Consider the following 16,098-nt stretch of genomic DNA (forward strand, 5'->3'; position numbering starts at 1 on the left):
ATGATTATTTTGTTTATGATTATTATAATTATTATTATGATGATTATTGTTTTGATTATTATTATGATTATTTTGTTTATGATTATTATGATTATTATGTTGCTTGATTATATTTATTTTTATTGCTTGATCACGCCTTTTATGCATGTTTAAAGGGAATTTGTACTTGTAATCACGCTTAATAAGATAATTAATAATCTTGTTTAGGGTTAATTTGATTATGATTCAAGTGATCGCCAATAATAAATTTATTTGTGCATTAATATTCAACCAACATAGATTAAACAAGTTTAGGGTAATCCTATTGATTGCATGTTATTCAGAAAGCGCACATGAATACGATCAGAATAAAGTAGAGGCCTATTATTAGGGCAGGTTCAATCTTTTTTAGATTGGATTTGTACATTCATCCCCGAACTACCAGTCATGGTTCCAGACCTATTGGAGTTGACGATCTCCTGGATCGTTAAGGAGTGTAACCTTCACCCCGTGAACGGTTTACAAGTTCCTAAAACTTGTTGGCGACTCTTTTGCTCTATCTTCTTTCCCTTTGGACGCCACCTTACTTAAGTGTATGATCACAGTGGGGTTCAAGTTTGGGGTAATGCTTGAAATATTCCCTACTGGCCCATTATCAGGGTTATGATATACTTAGTTAAAATAAAGAAAAGATATCAGGGTTGTGGGATTCTTTACCTCAACCTGCTGGCCCATTATCTGGTCGAAGTCCACTACCTGCAGATCAGGTATTGAATCATCAAAATTTCTATTTTTTTTTTATTTTTGAAAATTCCCAAAAACATCAAGAAATGAACTAAAACAACAAGCAACAGACCAACGAGACCATTAGCAAAAATCCACCAAAAGCCTTATCAAAGACTTCCCACCGAGCCCTAGGTGCTTCCCCAAACCAACATAAAACATCCTTTTTGTCCCTCCCCTCTCACAAAATGAAGGCATCGACCGAGATGCCTATAATCATGCAAAATAGGGAAAGGGGAGAACAAAAAAGGGAACAAACATGCATAAGGGGACTATTGGCCACTAGGGCCGACACCATCATCACCCGTATCTCAACCTCCGGTGTAACCGGGAGGAAAACCATAGTGACCTTGGAATAGGTCAAGTTGGGATCGGGTTAATTGGTCATAGGGCTCAGGCTGAACAAGGGGCTCGGGGTGATGGGGGTGAACATAGTAATATGCGGGATCACCCCGATAATCACTCCCCCCCGAGACCCTATAATCATAAGGTGGGAAATCGCGCCTTGGCACATCAGGGTCCTCCACCCCGGGCCAATATGGGTACGTAGGGAGGTTGTCACCACCCCATGAAGGTACCGACCCTTGTTGGGGCGGCACATAAGGGTAGTTGACCGGAGGTGTGACCTCCCCCCTACGCACACTAGCGTCATACAATGCGCTAGTTTGATAAGACAAAGTATGGTGGTCCGAGTACATACCTTGCATGCTCAATTGCATGCGCTCCATTTGGTCTCTCATGGCCTCCATCTCTCGGAGATAAGCATCCCCTTGGAAACCCTGTTGTTGTTGTTGTCGTCTTCTTTCTCTTCTTCTTCCTTGAGCATCATCATGAAAATGCTCATGTTGTTGTTGTAGTGGCGGTTGTTGTTGCTCTTCATCATATTCATCACCTCCTCCTTCCTCCTCTTCTTCATCATTCTCATCACCCCCATCAATCTCATCATCCTCCTCCATCTCATCCTCAATCCTCCCATTGTCCCTAGGTACCATCCAAATGTTCCTAGCCTCACGAAGGATGGAGGTGGCGGCCGGGTTAGGGAGAAGGCAATGGTGGGTATTTCTCACTAGCCAAGAGTAGGTGTCGGTTCTCCTAGTGCTAGTTATGAAACGTAAAGTGTTAAATTGCTTCAAACTAATCCACACGTCTTCACTCCTTCCAACCGGAGTGCAAGACTTCAAGAACCCCTCTTGCTTAAAGTACGACACAAGACGTGTCACCATGCCCCCACAATGAATTTCCCCCGTTTTGACCCCATGCATTATATCCTTGCAACAATTCATGAAGATATAGCCAAAATTAATCCTTGACCCTAACTCCGGCTTGGAAGCCATCCATAACACCAAAATCTCCTCCCTAGACAACTTCCCCAAATCTTGCTTATTAAAAACCGAATACCCAAGAATTCTAGGAAGGATCCTAAGGGCCGGATGGATAATCTCACTAGCAAGAGACTTTTTCGAATCAAACTCCCTCTTGTTGGCTATGGTTCTCCACCAAGAAACCTCATTATACTCAGATTGGACAAGGGTGATAAGGGGATCGAAGATATCACCATTGGGGTTGAAACCAAGGGCTACATTGAACTCGGCTAAGTTCATGGTGTGTTTGACATTGAAGAGTTGGAAGGAAATAATAAAATCGGTTTCCCCCACCTTATTGAACTCAAATGTGGAGAAAAATTCAATGGAAGGCTCCAAATAGGTTCTAGGGGCCGATTTTAGAAACTCATCCAAGCTAAGGTTATCTAGGAGGATGTCAAGGTCATTTTCAATTCCTAACTTGGCCATATCCTCACGAAAGTAATGCCGGGAGGGTCTAAACTTCCGGTCTTTCATTTTGTTATAGATGGGGGTTTGTTTAGACCGGTTCCAAAATTTGAGAGGGGGTAAAGGAAGAGGAGGAGGAGCATCATCTTGAGTTGTGGAATGCGGTTGGGGTTGAGGGTTTGAGGAGTGGCCTTGAGAAGATTGGCCGGGGGATTAGTTTGAGCGCTTCTTGCTACTTTTGATTCTTCTTATCAAATCCATTTTAACAAAATTCATACAAGTCACAAGAACACAACAAACTCCCTCAAACAAATCAACTTCCTCCAAACATTACTCACAAACCTCCTTACAAATCCAACCAAACCACCACAAACTACAAGGTACCTGTTCCAATCAACACAACAACCAAAATCCAACAACAAACTACAATATCAACAATCATTCAACAATATAATCATGAATCAACAAGAAAAAGTAACAATCACCCAAATATACCAATTTTACCATAAATCAACCATAAAACACAAAAATCATGCTCAAATTCAAGGTAAACAAACCAATGTGTTTTTCGAATCAAACTCCCTCTTGTTGGCTATGGTTCTCCACCAAGAAACCTCATTATACTCAGATTGGACAAGGGAGATAAGGGGATCGAAGATATCACCATTGGGGTTGAAACCAAGGGCTACATTGAACTCGGCTAAGTTCATGGTGTGTTTGACATTGAAGAGTTGGAAGGAAATAATAAAATCGGTTTCCCCCACCTTATTGAACTCAAATGTGGAGAAAAATTCAATGGAAGGCTCCAAATAGGTTCTATGGGCCGATTTTAGAAACTCATCCAAGCTAAGGTTATCTAGGAGGATGTCAAGGTCATTTTCAATTCCTAACTTGGCCATATCCTCACAAAAGTAATGCCGGGAGGGTCTAAACTTCCGGTCTTTCATTTTGTTATAGATGGGGGTTTGTTTAGACCGGTTCCAAAATTTGAGAGGGGGTAAAGGAGGAGGAGGAGGAGCATCATCTTGAGTTGTGGAATGCGGTTGGGGTTGAGGGTTTGAGGAGTGGCCTTGAGAAGATTGGCCGGGGGATTAGTTTGAGCGCTTCTTGCTACTTTTGACTCTTCTTATCAAATCCATTTTAACAAAATTCACACAAGTCACAAGAACACAACAAACTCCCTCAAACAAATCAACTTCCTCCAAAAATTACTCACAAACCTCCTTACAAATCCAACCAAACCACCACAAACTACAAGGTACCTGTTCCAATCAACACAACAACCAAAATCCAACAACAAACTACAATATCAACAATCATTCAACAATATAATCATGAATCAACAAGAAAAAGTAACAATCACCCAAATATACCAATTTTACCATAAATCAACCATAAAACACAAAAATCATGCTCAAATTCAAGGTAAACAAACCAATGTGTTTTTCGAATCAAACTCCCTCTTGTTGGCTATGGTTCTCCACCAAGAAACCTCATTATACTCAGATTGGACAAGGGAGATAAGGGGATCGAAGATATCACCATTGGGGTTGAAACCAAGGGCTACATTGAACTCGGCTAAGTTCATGGTGTGTTTGACATTGAAGAGTTGGAAGGAAATAATAAAATCGGTTTCCCCCACCTTATTGAACTCAAATGTGGAGAAAAATTCAATGGAAGGCTCCAAATAGGTTCTAGGGGCCGATTTTAGAAACTCATCCAAGCTAAGGTTATCTAGGAGGATGTCAAGGTCATTTTCAATTCCTAACTTGGCCATATCCTCACAAAAGTAATGCCGGGAGGGTCTAAACTTTCGGTCTTTCATTTTGTTATAGATGGGGGTTTGTTTAGACCGGTTCCAAAATTTGAGAGGGGGTAAAGGAGGAGGAGGAGGAGCATCATCTTGAGTTGTGGAATGCGGTTGGGGTTGAGGGTTTGAGGAGTGGCCTTGAGAAGATTGGCCGGGGGATTAGTTTGAGCGCTTCTTGCTACTTTTGACTCTTCTTATCAAATCCATTTTAACAAAATTCACACAAGTCACAAGAACACAACAAACTCCCTCAAACAAATCAACTTCCTCCAAAAATTACTCACAAACCTCCTTACAAATCCAACCAAACCACCACAAACTACAAGGTACCTGTTCCAATCAACACAACAACCAAAATCCAACAACAAACTACAATATCAACAATCATTCAACAATATAATCATGAATCAACAAGAAAAAGTAACAATCACCCAAATATACCAATTTTACCATAAATCAACCATAAAACACAAAAATCATGCTCAAATTCAAGGTAAACAAACCATTGTAAAGCAATCAATTGAAATTGACAAAAATATTACAAAGGTTAGAAGTATACCAAGATTGGAGACTCAAAGTAAACTCAAAGCACTTCAAAGACCCGAAATTTCCCGAAGAAGCACGAGAAAGAAGAGGAGGAGTGTTGAAAATGGAGGAAAATGGAAGAAATTGTGAAAAATTTGGGCAAAAGGTGAAGAAATTTGTGGGAAATTGATGTTTTGGGGTTAGGGTTTGAGAGGAGATATAGAGAGAAAGGGGAAAAATAAGGAGAAGAGGAGAAAATAAGAGAGGAGAGAGGGAGAAGAGAGGCGTGCCTCGGGTTAAAACCCAGTTTTCCGCGCCCTCTCCCGAAAATGCCGCGCCCGCGGAAAAACTCCCGCGCCCGCGGAGAGACCGCGGGGCAACCGCGGGGACTTCCTGGAATTTTAGAATTTTAGTACCTGATGGGGGGCCGCGCCCTCTCCAGATTTACCGCGCCCTCTCCAAAACATCCCGCGCCCGCGGAGAGACCGCGGGGCAACCGCGGGAAGTCCCTGGAATTGGGTTCCAAATTTGCTTGAATTTAGGCCGCGCCCTCTCCAAATATGGAGCGCCCGCTCCAAAACCTTCCGCGCCCGCGGAGAGACCGCGGGGCAACCGTAGGGACTTCCTGGAATGAAGCTTCAAATTTGGTCGAATTGAGGCCCGCGCCCTCTCCAAATATGGAGCGCCCGCTCCAAAACCTTCCGCGCCCGCGGAGAGACCGCGGGGCAACCGCGGGGACTTCCTGGAATGAAGCTTCAAATTTGGTCGAATTGAGGCCCGCGCCCTCTCCAACAGGGGGCGCCCTCTCCAGAATCTCTCACGCCCGCGGAGAGACCGCGGGGTAACCGCGGGAAGTCCCTGGAAATGACATTATAAATTTGCCTCAAGAGGAGAAATTGCCCCCGAGGTCTCTCCTTGCCCTCGGGGAGCCCTCTCCCCAACACTCTTAACTTTTCTTCAAACCCCTTTGTTTTTCAACAAGTGATGATAATGCCCGACCTACAAGACAAACACAAAACTAACTCAAAAAATAAAATAAAAAACCAATCAAGGAAAAATAAAAGAAAAGAAAGGAAAAAGAAATGAGATGAGAATCCGGGTTGCCTCCCGTAAGCGCTGTTGGTTAACGTCGTTAGCTCGACGTGCACCACCATTTCAAGGTGGCTTGAAAAGAATCATCTTGTGAACAAGTCCAACAAACACTCCCTCATAGTACTTCTTGAGCCGATGACCATTAACTTTGAATGAAGATGAGGAGTTCAAAGGAGAAATCTCCACGGCACCATTATCAAAAACATCTTTCACCAAGAATGGTCCACTCCATCTTGACATGAGCTTTCCGGGAAACAACTTCATTCTTGAATTGTAGAGGAGGACTTTTTCACCTATACAAAACTCCTTTTTCTCAATCAACTTGTCATGAACCTCTTTGGAGCGAGCCTTGTAGGTGCTAGCACAATCTTAAGCATCAAGTCGAAGTTCCTCTAGCTCATGAAGATCCAACCACCTCTTCTCCCCCGCACTAGCTAAGTCAAAATTTATCTTCTTGATAGCCCATAAGGCACGATGTTCAAGCTCTACCGGGAGATGGCACGATTTGCCATAGATAAGGCGATATGGAGTGGTACCAATAGGCGTCTTAAAAGCCGTTCTATAAGCCCAAAGAGCATCATCTAACTTGTTCGATCAATCCTTTCTATTCCTTGCAACCGTCTTCTCAAGAATGAGCTTTATTTGACGATTGGAGACCACGACTTGGCCACTCGATTGAGGATGATATGGAAGGCCGAACCTTTGATGCACTCCATGTTTCCTCAAAATCTTTTGGAAAGCATTGTGAACAAAATGAGATCCGTTATCGCTTATCACAGCCTTAGGCACGCCAAACCTTGGGAAGATGATTTTTTCAACACTACTTTGTGGTCATTAGTAGGGGAGGCAATGGCCTCAACCCATTTAGAAACATAGTCCACAGCCACAAGTATGAATTGATTACCATATGAAGATGGGAACGGTCCCATGAAGTCAATCCCCCAAACATCGAACACCTCTAACTCAAGAATGGGTTGTTGAGGCATCTCATTCCTCTTGGAGATATTCCCAACCCTTTGACATCGGTCACATGACTTCTCAAAGCCCCATGAGTCCTTGAAGAGATGCGGCCACCACAAACCACATTGAAGAACCTTGGTAGCGGTCTTGGAAACACCCATATGCTCACCACTAGGGTCCGAGTGGCACATCCTTACAACACTAGGCACCTCTTCATTCAGAATACAACGCCTAAGTAAGCCATAAACCCCTCGTTTGTATAGGATGGGATCATCCCACAAGTAATGTCTTGCCTCCCTTTTGATTTTCTTCCTTTGGTTCTTTGAGAAAGAGGGTGGAAACTCCCCACATGCTAGAAAATTCACCAAGTCGGCATACCATGGGAGTTCCTTCACCTCTATGGCATATAAGAAGTCATCAAGCATTCTATCCTCAATTGGTGAACCATCATCATGAATGTGATCACCCTCAAGGCGATAAAGATGGTCCGCCACAACATTCTCCGCACCCTTCTTATCCCTAATCTCAATCTCAAAAGTTTGCAATTCAAGCTCCCATCGAATCAACCTAGGCTTGGACTCTTTCTTGGAAAAGAGATACTTGAGGGCCGTGTGGTCCGTGAAGACTATGGTCTTGGAACCCAAAAAGTAACAACGGAATTTCTCAAAAGAGTGCACAATTGCTAAAAATTCTTTTTCCGTTGTTGTGTAGTTCTTTTGAGCCCCATTGAGTGTCTTGGACATATAATAGATCACATGAAGCTTCTTTTCTACACGTTGTCCCAAAACACCACCAATAGCCCAATCACTTGCATCACACATCAATTCAAAAGGAAGATCCCACCTTGGGGCTTGAACAATAGGAGTGGAGATAAGGGCCTTCTTCAATTTATCAAATGCCTTCAAGCATTTGTCATCAAAAATGAACTCAACATCCTTTTGAAGAAGGTCATTTAGGGGCTTAGCAATAAGTGAAAAATCCTTGATGAATCTTCTATAGAAACCCGCATGACCAAGGAACGATCTCACACCCTTGACATTCACCGGAGGTGGAAGTTTCTCAATAACTTCTATTTTTGCCTTATCTACCTCAATGCCTCTATTTGAAATCTTGTGCCCAAGCACTATACCTTCTTCCACCATGAAGTGGAATTTCTCCCAATTCAAAACAAGATTGACCTTAACACATCTTTCCAAACACTTCTCAAGGTTCACAAGGCACTCCTCAAATGAGACACCCCCCACCGAAAAGTCATCCATGAAAACCTCCATTTCCTCCTCCAACATATCCCCAAAGATACTCATCATGCACCTTTGGAATGTAGCGGGAGCATTGCATAACCCAAAGGGCATTCTTCGATAGGCAAAAGGTCCCATAAGGACATGTGAAGGTAGTTTTCTCTTGATCATCGGGGTGAATGGGGATTTGGAAGAATCCCGAATATCCATCGAGGAAACAATAGAACTTGTGCCTTGTTAGTCTTTCAAGCATTTGATCAATAAATGGAAGAGGGAAATGATCCTTCTTGGTGGATGTGTTTAGACGTCTATAGTCTATACACATCCGCCAACCCGTGACCGTCCTAGTTGGAATGAGCTCACCCTTCTCATTCTCAACCACGGTCATGCCCCCCTTCTTTGGAACGACATGCACGGGGGAGACCCACCTTGAGCTAGAGATGGGGAATATGATTCCCACATTCAATAGCTTGGTGATCTCCTTCTTAACTACTTCTCCCATTTGGGGATGTAGTTTTCTTTGTCGTTCAATAGAAGGAAGGGCGCCTTCCTCAAGTGTTACATGGTGTTGGCACAAGGCGGGGCTTATACCTTTAAGATCATCAATTGTGTACCCCAAAGCACCTTGGTGCTTTCTCAAAACACCACATAACGCTTGAGCTTGGCTCACGCTCAAGGATGCACTAACTATCACGGGATAAGTGGAATGAGGGCCCAAGAACTCATACCTAAGGTGTGATGGTAGAGGTTTGAGCTATACCATAGGCACACCATTACCTTCCTTTGATGTGGCCGCTTGCAAAGCCTCTTGGCTTGAGATTTTCAAGCACATTTGCTCATCCACTTCTTCCATGCTTCCATTAAGCAATTCTTCATAGAATGCCACTTCCTTGCATGGTGTACCTACTTTTTCCTTGTTCAACAAAACATTATCAAGAGCATCGTTAGAGGTGAGCAAGTGCTCATTCATGGAAGACACAACATGATCAAGTGAATCAATCATCATGCAATTTTCTAGAGAAGAAGATGGATATTTCATGCTTTCATTCAAATCAAATTCAATGACCTTATTTCCTACCTTAAGGGAAATCTTTGCACTCCTCACATCAATCATAGCACCCGAGGTAGCAAGAAAGGGTCTACCTAAAATGATTGGAATAGTAGCATCTTCATCCATTTCAAGCACAATAAAATCCACCGGGAACACAAACTTCCCAACCCTCAATGGAACATCTTCTACCTTGATTGACCTATCGGCTAATTGCAAGGTAATGTTAGAAGGTAAGAGTTCCCCTAGTTCAAGCCTTTGATAAACCGAATATGGCATTATGCTAACACTAGCTCCCAAGTCACATAAGGCATTATCAATTTGCATCTTGTTAATGGCACAAGGGATGGAGAAGTTTCCGGGGTCTTTCAATTTGGGTGGCATTTTGTTCATGATGATAGCACTATAATTTTCGGTCAAATTGATAGTTTCCACAACCTCACAAGTCCTTTTCCTACTCAAAATGTCCTTGTAGAATTTGGCATAATTTGGCATTTGGTTGATCACATTGGTAAAAGGTAGAGAAAGATGAAGTTGTTTTAGCATATCAATGAATCTCCCAAATTGCTCATCCAATTTGTGTCTCATGAATTTTTGTGGGTAAGGGAGCTTGGGTTTCACAATTTCTTTCTCTACTCTCACCTCTCTAGGTGTCTCAACCACAACCTCATCCAATGATGCCCTAACCCCCTCATTCTCAACCAAGGCTTTCTTAGGAATCTCCTTATCCTCACCCTTCCTAGGCAATCTCTCCTCAAGAACCTTACCGCTCCTAGTAACAATAGCATTCACATGTTTCTTGGGATCAAGACCTTGGGAAGGTAAAGAAGAAGGGCTTGCATGATCTTTCAAAGCATTAGCAAGTTGAGAAATTTGATTTCCAAGCATTTTATTGTGGGTCATCATTTCATTGAACTTCTTATCACTAACGACCATGTATGTGTTCAACAACTTGGTTTGATTCTCAATTATTTCTTCCAAATTGGTCCTAGGTGAAGAAGGTTGGGAATAGGAATTTTCTCCTTGAGTCCTTGGAACAAATCCGGGTGGGGGACCTCTTTGAGAATTATTTTGAAAATTGCCCTTCCCTTGATTGTTCCAAGTACCCCTATTTTGATTTTGTCCATAACCTTGATTATGGTTACCACCACCTTGATTATGGTTACCACTACCTTGATTATGGTTACCACTACCTTGGTTGTGATTTCCATAACCTTGGTTTTGATTACCATAATTTTGGCTTTGATTTTGGCCACTATAACCTTGATTATTATAGCTACCACGGAAACCTTGGTTCCCTTGGTTTCTATAACCACCACCTTGATTATAGTTGTCAAAATTGCCTTGGTTTTGGTAATTCCTATTCCATTAACCTCTTTGATTATCAAACCTTTGAGCATTATTATTTGACACATAATTCACATGCTCACTCTCATTGTTATCAAACTCATCAACACATTCATTAGGACAATTACTAGAGTCATGATCATACGATCCACTTGCATCACAAAACAAACAACCCATAGGCATATTATGTGAAGAGGGAAGGGGTTGAGAGTTAGAAGGAGTACCCCTCCCTTTAAATTGGGAGGGAAGATTCGTAGCTTGGGATGAAGTAGAAGTGCTCTCCAACTTGGCTTTGATTGCGGTCATCTCCTTTCCCAAGTTTGTCATTTGGGAGGAAAGGTTGTTGATCGCATTTAGATGGTCTACCGAGTACAATGAAGATTGCTTGCTTGAAGAGTCTCTCTCCCCATCTTGCCAATCTCTATAGAACATCACCACGTCCTCAATGATGTCCACCACTTCTTATTCGGTCTTGTTCATGATAGGACCCCCGGCCCCCCCATCAAGGCATGACTTGCCTTGGGGACTTAAACCGCCATAGAAGATTTGGACCACTTGGTATGTTGGGATTCCGTGGTGAGAGCACTCCCTTTGATATTCTTTGTATCTCTCCCATGCTTTGTAAAGGCTTTCATTTGGCCTTTGCTTGAACCCTTGAATCAAGGCTCTTGCCTCCGCCGTCTTCTTTTGAGGGTAAAAACGGGACAAGAAGGCCTTTGTAACATCATCCCATGTTCTCAAGGAATTGGGCTTCACCTCTTTATCTAACCACTCTAAGGATCTTCCTATGAGAGAGAAGGGGAACAACTTGACGCGTATGAACTCTTGAGAAACTCCGTTGACTTTGATGGTGTTGCAATATTTTTCAAATTCTTTAAGATGGTTAAACGGGCTCTCATTCTTAGCCCCACTATATTGCCTCCTCTCAATTAAGGTGATCATGGCCAGCCGAATCTCGAAATCATTTGCCGGTGTTGTACGCGGAGCTATGCCGCTCTCAAACCTATAAGCACCGGGTATTCCTAGATCCTTCAAGGCCACTCTCAGATTTTCTCCCATGCCTTGCTCTTCTTCAATCTCTTCTTCACTTGAAGAACTATACCCCAAGGAGAATCGATTAGCTATTCTTCTTCTTGAGAGAGTCCTCTCAATTTCCGGGTCAAAAGGCACAATGGATCGATCACGAGCTCTATGCATGCAAAACTTCAAAGAAAATATTAGTAGCACGACTACAAGTGTAGCCTAACGAAACAAAATCTTTTTGTATATATTTTTTTCAATTAAAATGAAGTAGACTCAACAACAAAAGCTAAGCACCAATAGTATTCCCCGGCAACGGCGCCATTTTGACGAGGGGGAAAATGTATGTTGTTATCTACCCTTTCCCCAAGTAAAACAAAATTTTTAAACACCTAACCAACCTTATATGAATATAGGGCAAGTTAAGGGTCGATCCCTAGGGAATGCAATGATGAAAACTAGAGTCTAAGTCAAGCTACCTCGAAGATGGAGTTGATATTATGGTTGGCACTATGGTAAAATAAAGCAAGTCTAATCAAGTAAAACAAAGGTCTAAACACTAGGGATATGGGTTCCACATGCAAGTTCAATGATAATGCTAGTTTAGAGCTCAATCAATTAATTAAAGTATTGCAATGGACAAACAATAGTAGCAATCAAGAGAGTTCAAATGTTGTCTCCTATAGGCCAATCTAGGTGTCACTATGAAAGGCAAATCAAGAAGAATCACAAGCAAACCCAATCAATTAGAGCAACTTTCAATTCGATTGTTCATGTCATTAAGAGTTGCAATGCAATCTAGATTAATCTTATAGGTTGATCACTCCTAGTCTAATCAATCACATGCAAAACTATGTCAACCAATTTAATTGCAAGAAACCAATCAATCAAAGAGCATCAACTAGCAATTTCATTAATCAAACATGCTTCCCCCTTTCCCTAGCAACTAATCTACTCACTAGTCATGGTGAAATTCAAGAACAAATAACTAGAAAGTGCTTTAATCTTCATTTCTATATCAAAATCTAAGAGAAATAAAAAATAATCAACAATATCAAATTCAAATCCAAAGAAGAACAAGTAACAAGCAAAAATCAAATAGCAAGTAAGTAAAATATGAAAGAAGGAAGAGATTCTCACTAATATTGATGATTGAAAATGAAGAGATCCAAACTTTATTGATCAAATGTTGAGTTACAAATCCAAAACCAAGAACTTCCCTCTAACTTCTCTCTAGAATCTCTCTCTAAAACTCAGCTAATGAAAATTATCAAAAGTCCCCTTCAAAAAGGAAATACAATTCTATTTATAAGCAAAGAAGAAATTGGCAGCTCCCGCGCCCTCTCTCGATAGACCCGCGCCCGCGGCAACAGAGATCCTCGCCCGCGGCAGTGAAACCCGCGCCCGCGGCTAATCCCCTGCTCCCAAAGCCTGATCAGGGGGCCGCGGTCTCTCTGAATGGAGCGGCCTCTCCATTTTACCCGCGCCCGCGGAGAGCCTGCGGGGCAACCGCGGCAAGTTCCTGCTAAGTTTCGGCAATTTTGAGTAACATGGGCCCGCGCCTGCGGCATGCTGGATTTGCCTTGGAAACCTCTCCGAGGCCTCTCCAAGCCCTCTCTAAGCCCTCTCTAGCAAAATGCTTCTTCCTTGCTTGATCATTAAAGTCCCAAATTGAATCCTTTGCCAAAGTGATTCTCACAATACCTACACAAGTACACAAAGAAAGGAAATAAAAGGGAAAAAGAGACAAATAAAGGAAAACACGATAAAAACACGAGAATCATAAAGAAAAGAGGAAAAATAGAAACTAAAGGAAAATAGACCAAAAAAAGAGAAGAAAGCATGAAAAGGGGAAAGAAATAACCCTAAAAGACTACCCTATGAGTGCCATAAATGACACTCATCAGTCCTCACCATCCGTTTTGCGAAACCAGCAAGATCCGGCTCGTCGGATGTAAGATCTGCACCAAAAGTAGAAGTACTCTGTGAGAAACAGGCAGCATAGTTGACATTCATCCGTTGCCGGCTGCTAACTGAACCCTCGGAGGGGTCTACCTTAGTCTTGACTCTCATGAAGTCAAGTGGCCAAGGTATTTTAATCTTTCCCTTACCTTGGGTATCCGGATGGGGCATAGGCGTCTCTTCCTCCCCGACTGTTGCCGCACCGGCTGCAACATTAGGTGGCAAGCCACCCTTCGATGCTGTGGAGGCATCTGGCGCTTTCTGCTGCGAACGCTCTAAGCCTTCGCTCAGAACCTTCATTGCAGCAGGGGATTTGCCACCAGTCGTGGGACGATCGGTTTTGGCAGAAGAGTTTGACTGGGGAGGGTCCTTTCTAGCGGCCATCCCAGCCGGAGCCTTTTCTAGACCCTCTCCTTGCCTTTTGAAAAGCTTGGAGAAGGATCGTGGCACACGTTTTACAGAGTCCTGCAAAATGAAAAAGGTTAAGTATACCCAACCGGCAAACTGCCTTTGTAAAGATTAAGGCTTGCATGTCATTAATACTAAGACAGGCGGTCTTACCCCGCCCTTCTTGGACTCTTTTGCTTCAACGGATGCTTTCCTTTTAATAGCAGCCTCCTTGCGCAGCAGCGCCGCCGACTTAGCCGGAGATTTGGCCGGATCAACCATCTTCAAGGCGTCGGCTGCATGAATAGAATAAAAGTTAGAAAAAATTATGGAAAGTTTATAATGAAAGAATAAAATCACAAACACTCTGGATGCAAGTGGATCTACCCTTGGGAAACATGGGACTTAACCCACAGGCGGACAAGAAGCATTCGTCCTTGAAGTAGTCCGGGTGGGGGATCCAGTTTTTTGGAACTATAATATGAGTCCCATCCCCCATGGGCTCAGTAGTGGTTTCTAAGAAACCCGACTCCATTATTTGCTCCCGGGCGTTAGTAGATAGCTCTGGGAGAGGGCATTTCCTGCCCAGAAGAGCCGGTTCCATGTTGTACCGGCACATTGTCCGGTTGTGTCTCAGAGTTGGAGAAGAAATAAAATAAAACTTATCTTTCCACCCGGACCATTTGGACACCTTGTCCAAACTCATCAAATACTGGGGCAAGGTGGAAAGAGTGTACCATGCCCCATGACCGCCTGGTGCCTTGCTTAAGTAATGCAAATGGGCGAAGGCGGAGAAGCTGGGAGTTATGTTCTAGAGCTCGCAGGCGGCGATGTAACTCAAAATGTTCACCCACGAGTTGGGGGTGAGCTACCAAACTCCTAGATCATACCCCTTCAGGATTTTCCTAATCCCGGTATGGAGGGGGAACCGGAGGCCGGTTTCTATGACCGCATCGTAGCAGACAAAGTAATGGTCTGCATTATCAATGTCATCGTCCCATGCCATTACTGCGTCAGCAGGCGGGACGATAATATCCCACCCCTTTCCAAAGGGGTGCTTCTCTTTGAAAGCCTTAAAGCCGCTCTTTAACAGGGCAATGTCACCCGGCAGCATTCTAATCCTTTTAGGGTTAGGGTTGTCATCGACTTTAGGCGGCTGCTGATAGTCAGCCGCAAAGTTATCCTGGTGAGAGCCAGAAGATCCGGCCCTTGACCCTTCACCGACCTCATCATCGCCGGATCCATTGGAGGAGGCGGCTTCCTTTACCGCCTTCCTCCCGTACGCCTGAGCTCCCGGAAGTAGAGGGAGCCTCTTCATCAGAACCGCTCTCCTCCAAATCCTCATGTTCCCCATTCGGAACAACCTCATCGGCTGGCACTGACATAGTGCGCCGGCTCCTAGACCTTCTGGCCGTCTGTTTCATTCTGGCCATTGTGTCCTGCACAGACACAAAGAAGGAGTAATTCGGAGATGAGCACATCGATTCTGACAGTCTAGAAAAGGCACCCCCTAATCTAGACTCAGCCGTTCTAGGGGATCGACTGAGTGTCCTAGGCAGTGCCGAGTGTGTGGATTGAGCATTCATTTTTATTTCTAAACTATGTATAAAAGCGGAGAAAGAATGTATACAAGTTGAAAAAGAGAAAAGATAAAGATGGTATAGGCGGTTACCTTACTTTAGCTCTGATAAATATGAAAATAGCTACAGACGGTGAACCGGGTGTTGCAACGTTAGCACGCGTAAATTCGAAAAAACTTTGACGCAGACGGGGGCAGAGAATATCTCTCTAAAAATCTCTCTTTCTCTCTCTAGAAAGTCAATTGAAAATGAAGTGAGAGAAAAAGGGGGTGGTAAACTTCTATTTATAGAAGGTGAAAACGGGGGCATTCCCGTTTGAAATTTAAATTTTAGTATCCGTTGTTATTGTTCACCGCTGATAGGTGGACACGTGTCACAGGCCCCACGTGACATGCACGTGACCCCTGTGAGGGGAAAATGTTTAGGGAAAAAATACCCTAGACAAGTGGACCAATGAGAGGAGGCCACGTGGTGAGTTCAGAATGGCCCAAGTGGCCCAATATCCTCTTGACACGTGGCCCCCTTAGATAAGCCTCTGAAATGGCGGCCTTAAAGGGCCCAAATCCCTAGTGTTGAAGCATAAAGGTTTTGATGATGA

The sequence above is a fragment of the Chenopodium quinoa genome, unplaced genomic scaffold, assembly GCF_001683475.1.
Source record: "Chenopodium quinoa cultivar QQ74 unplaced genomic scaffold, ASM168347v1, whole genome shotgun sequence".
In the NCBI taxonomy this organism is placed as follows: Eukaryota; Viridiplantae; Streptophyta; class Magnoliopsida; order Caryophyllales; family Amaranthaceae; genus Chenopodium; species Chenopodium quinoa.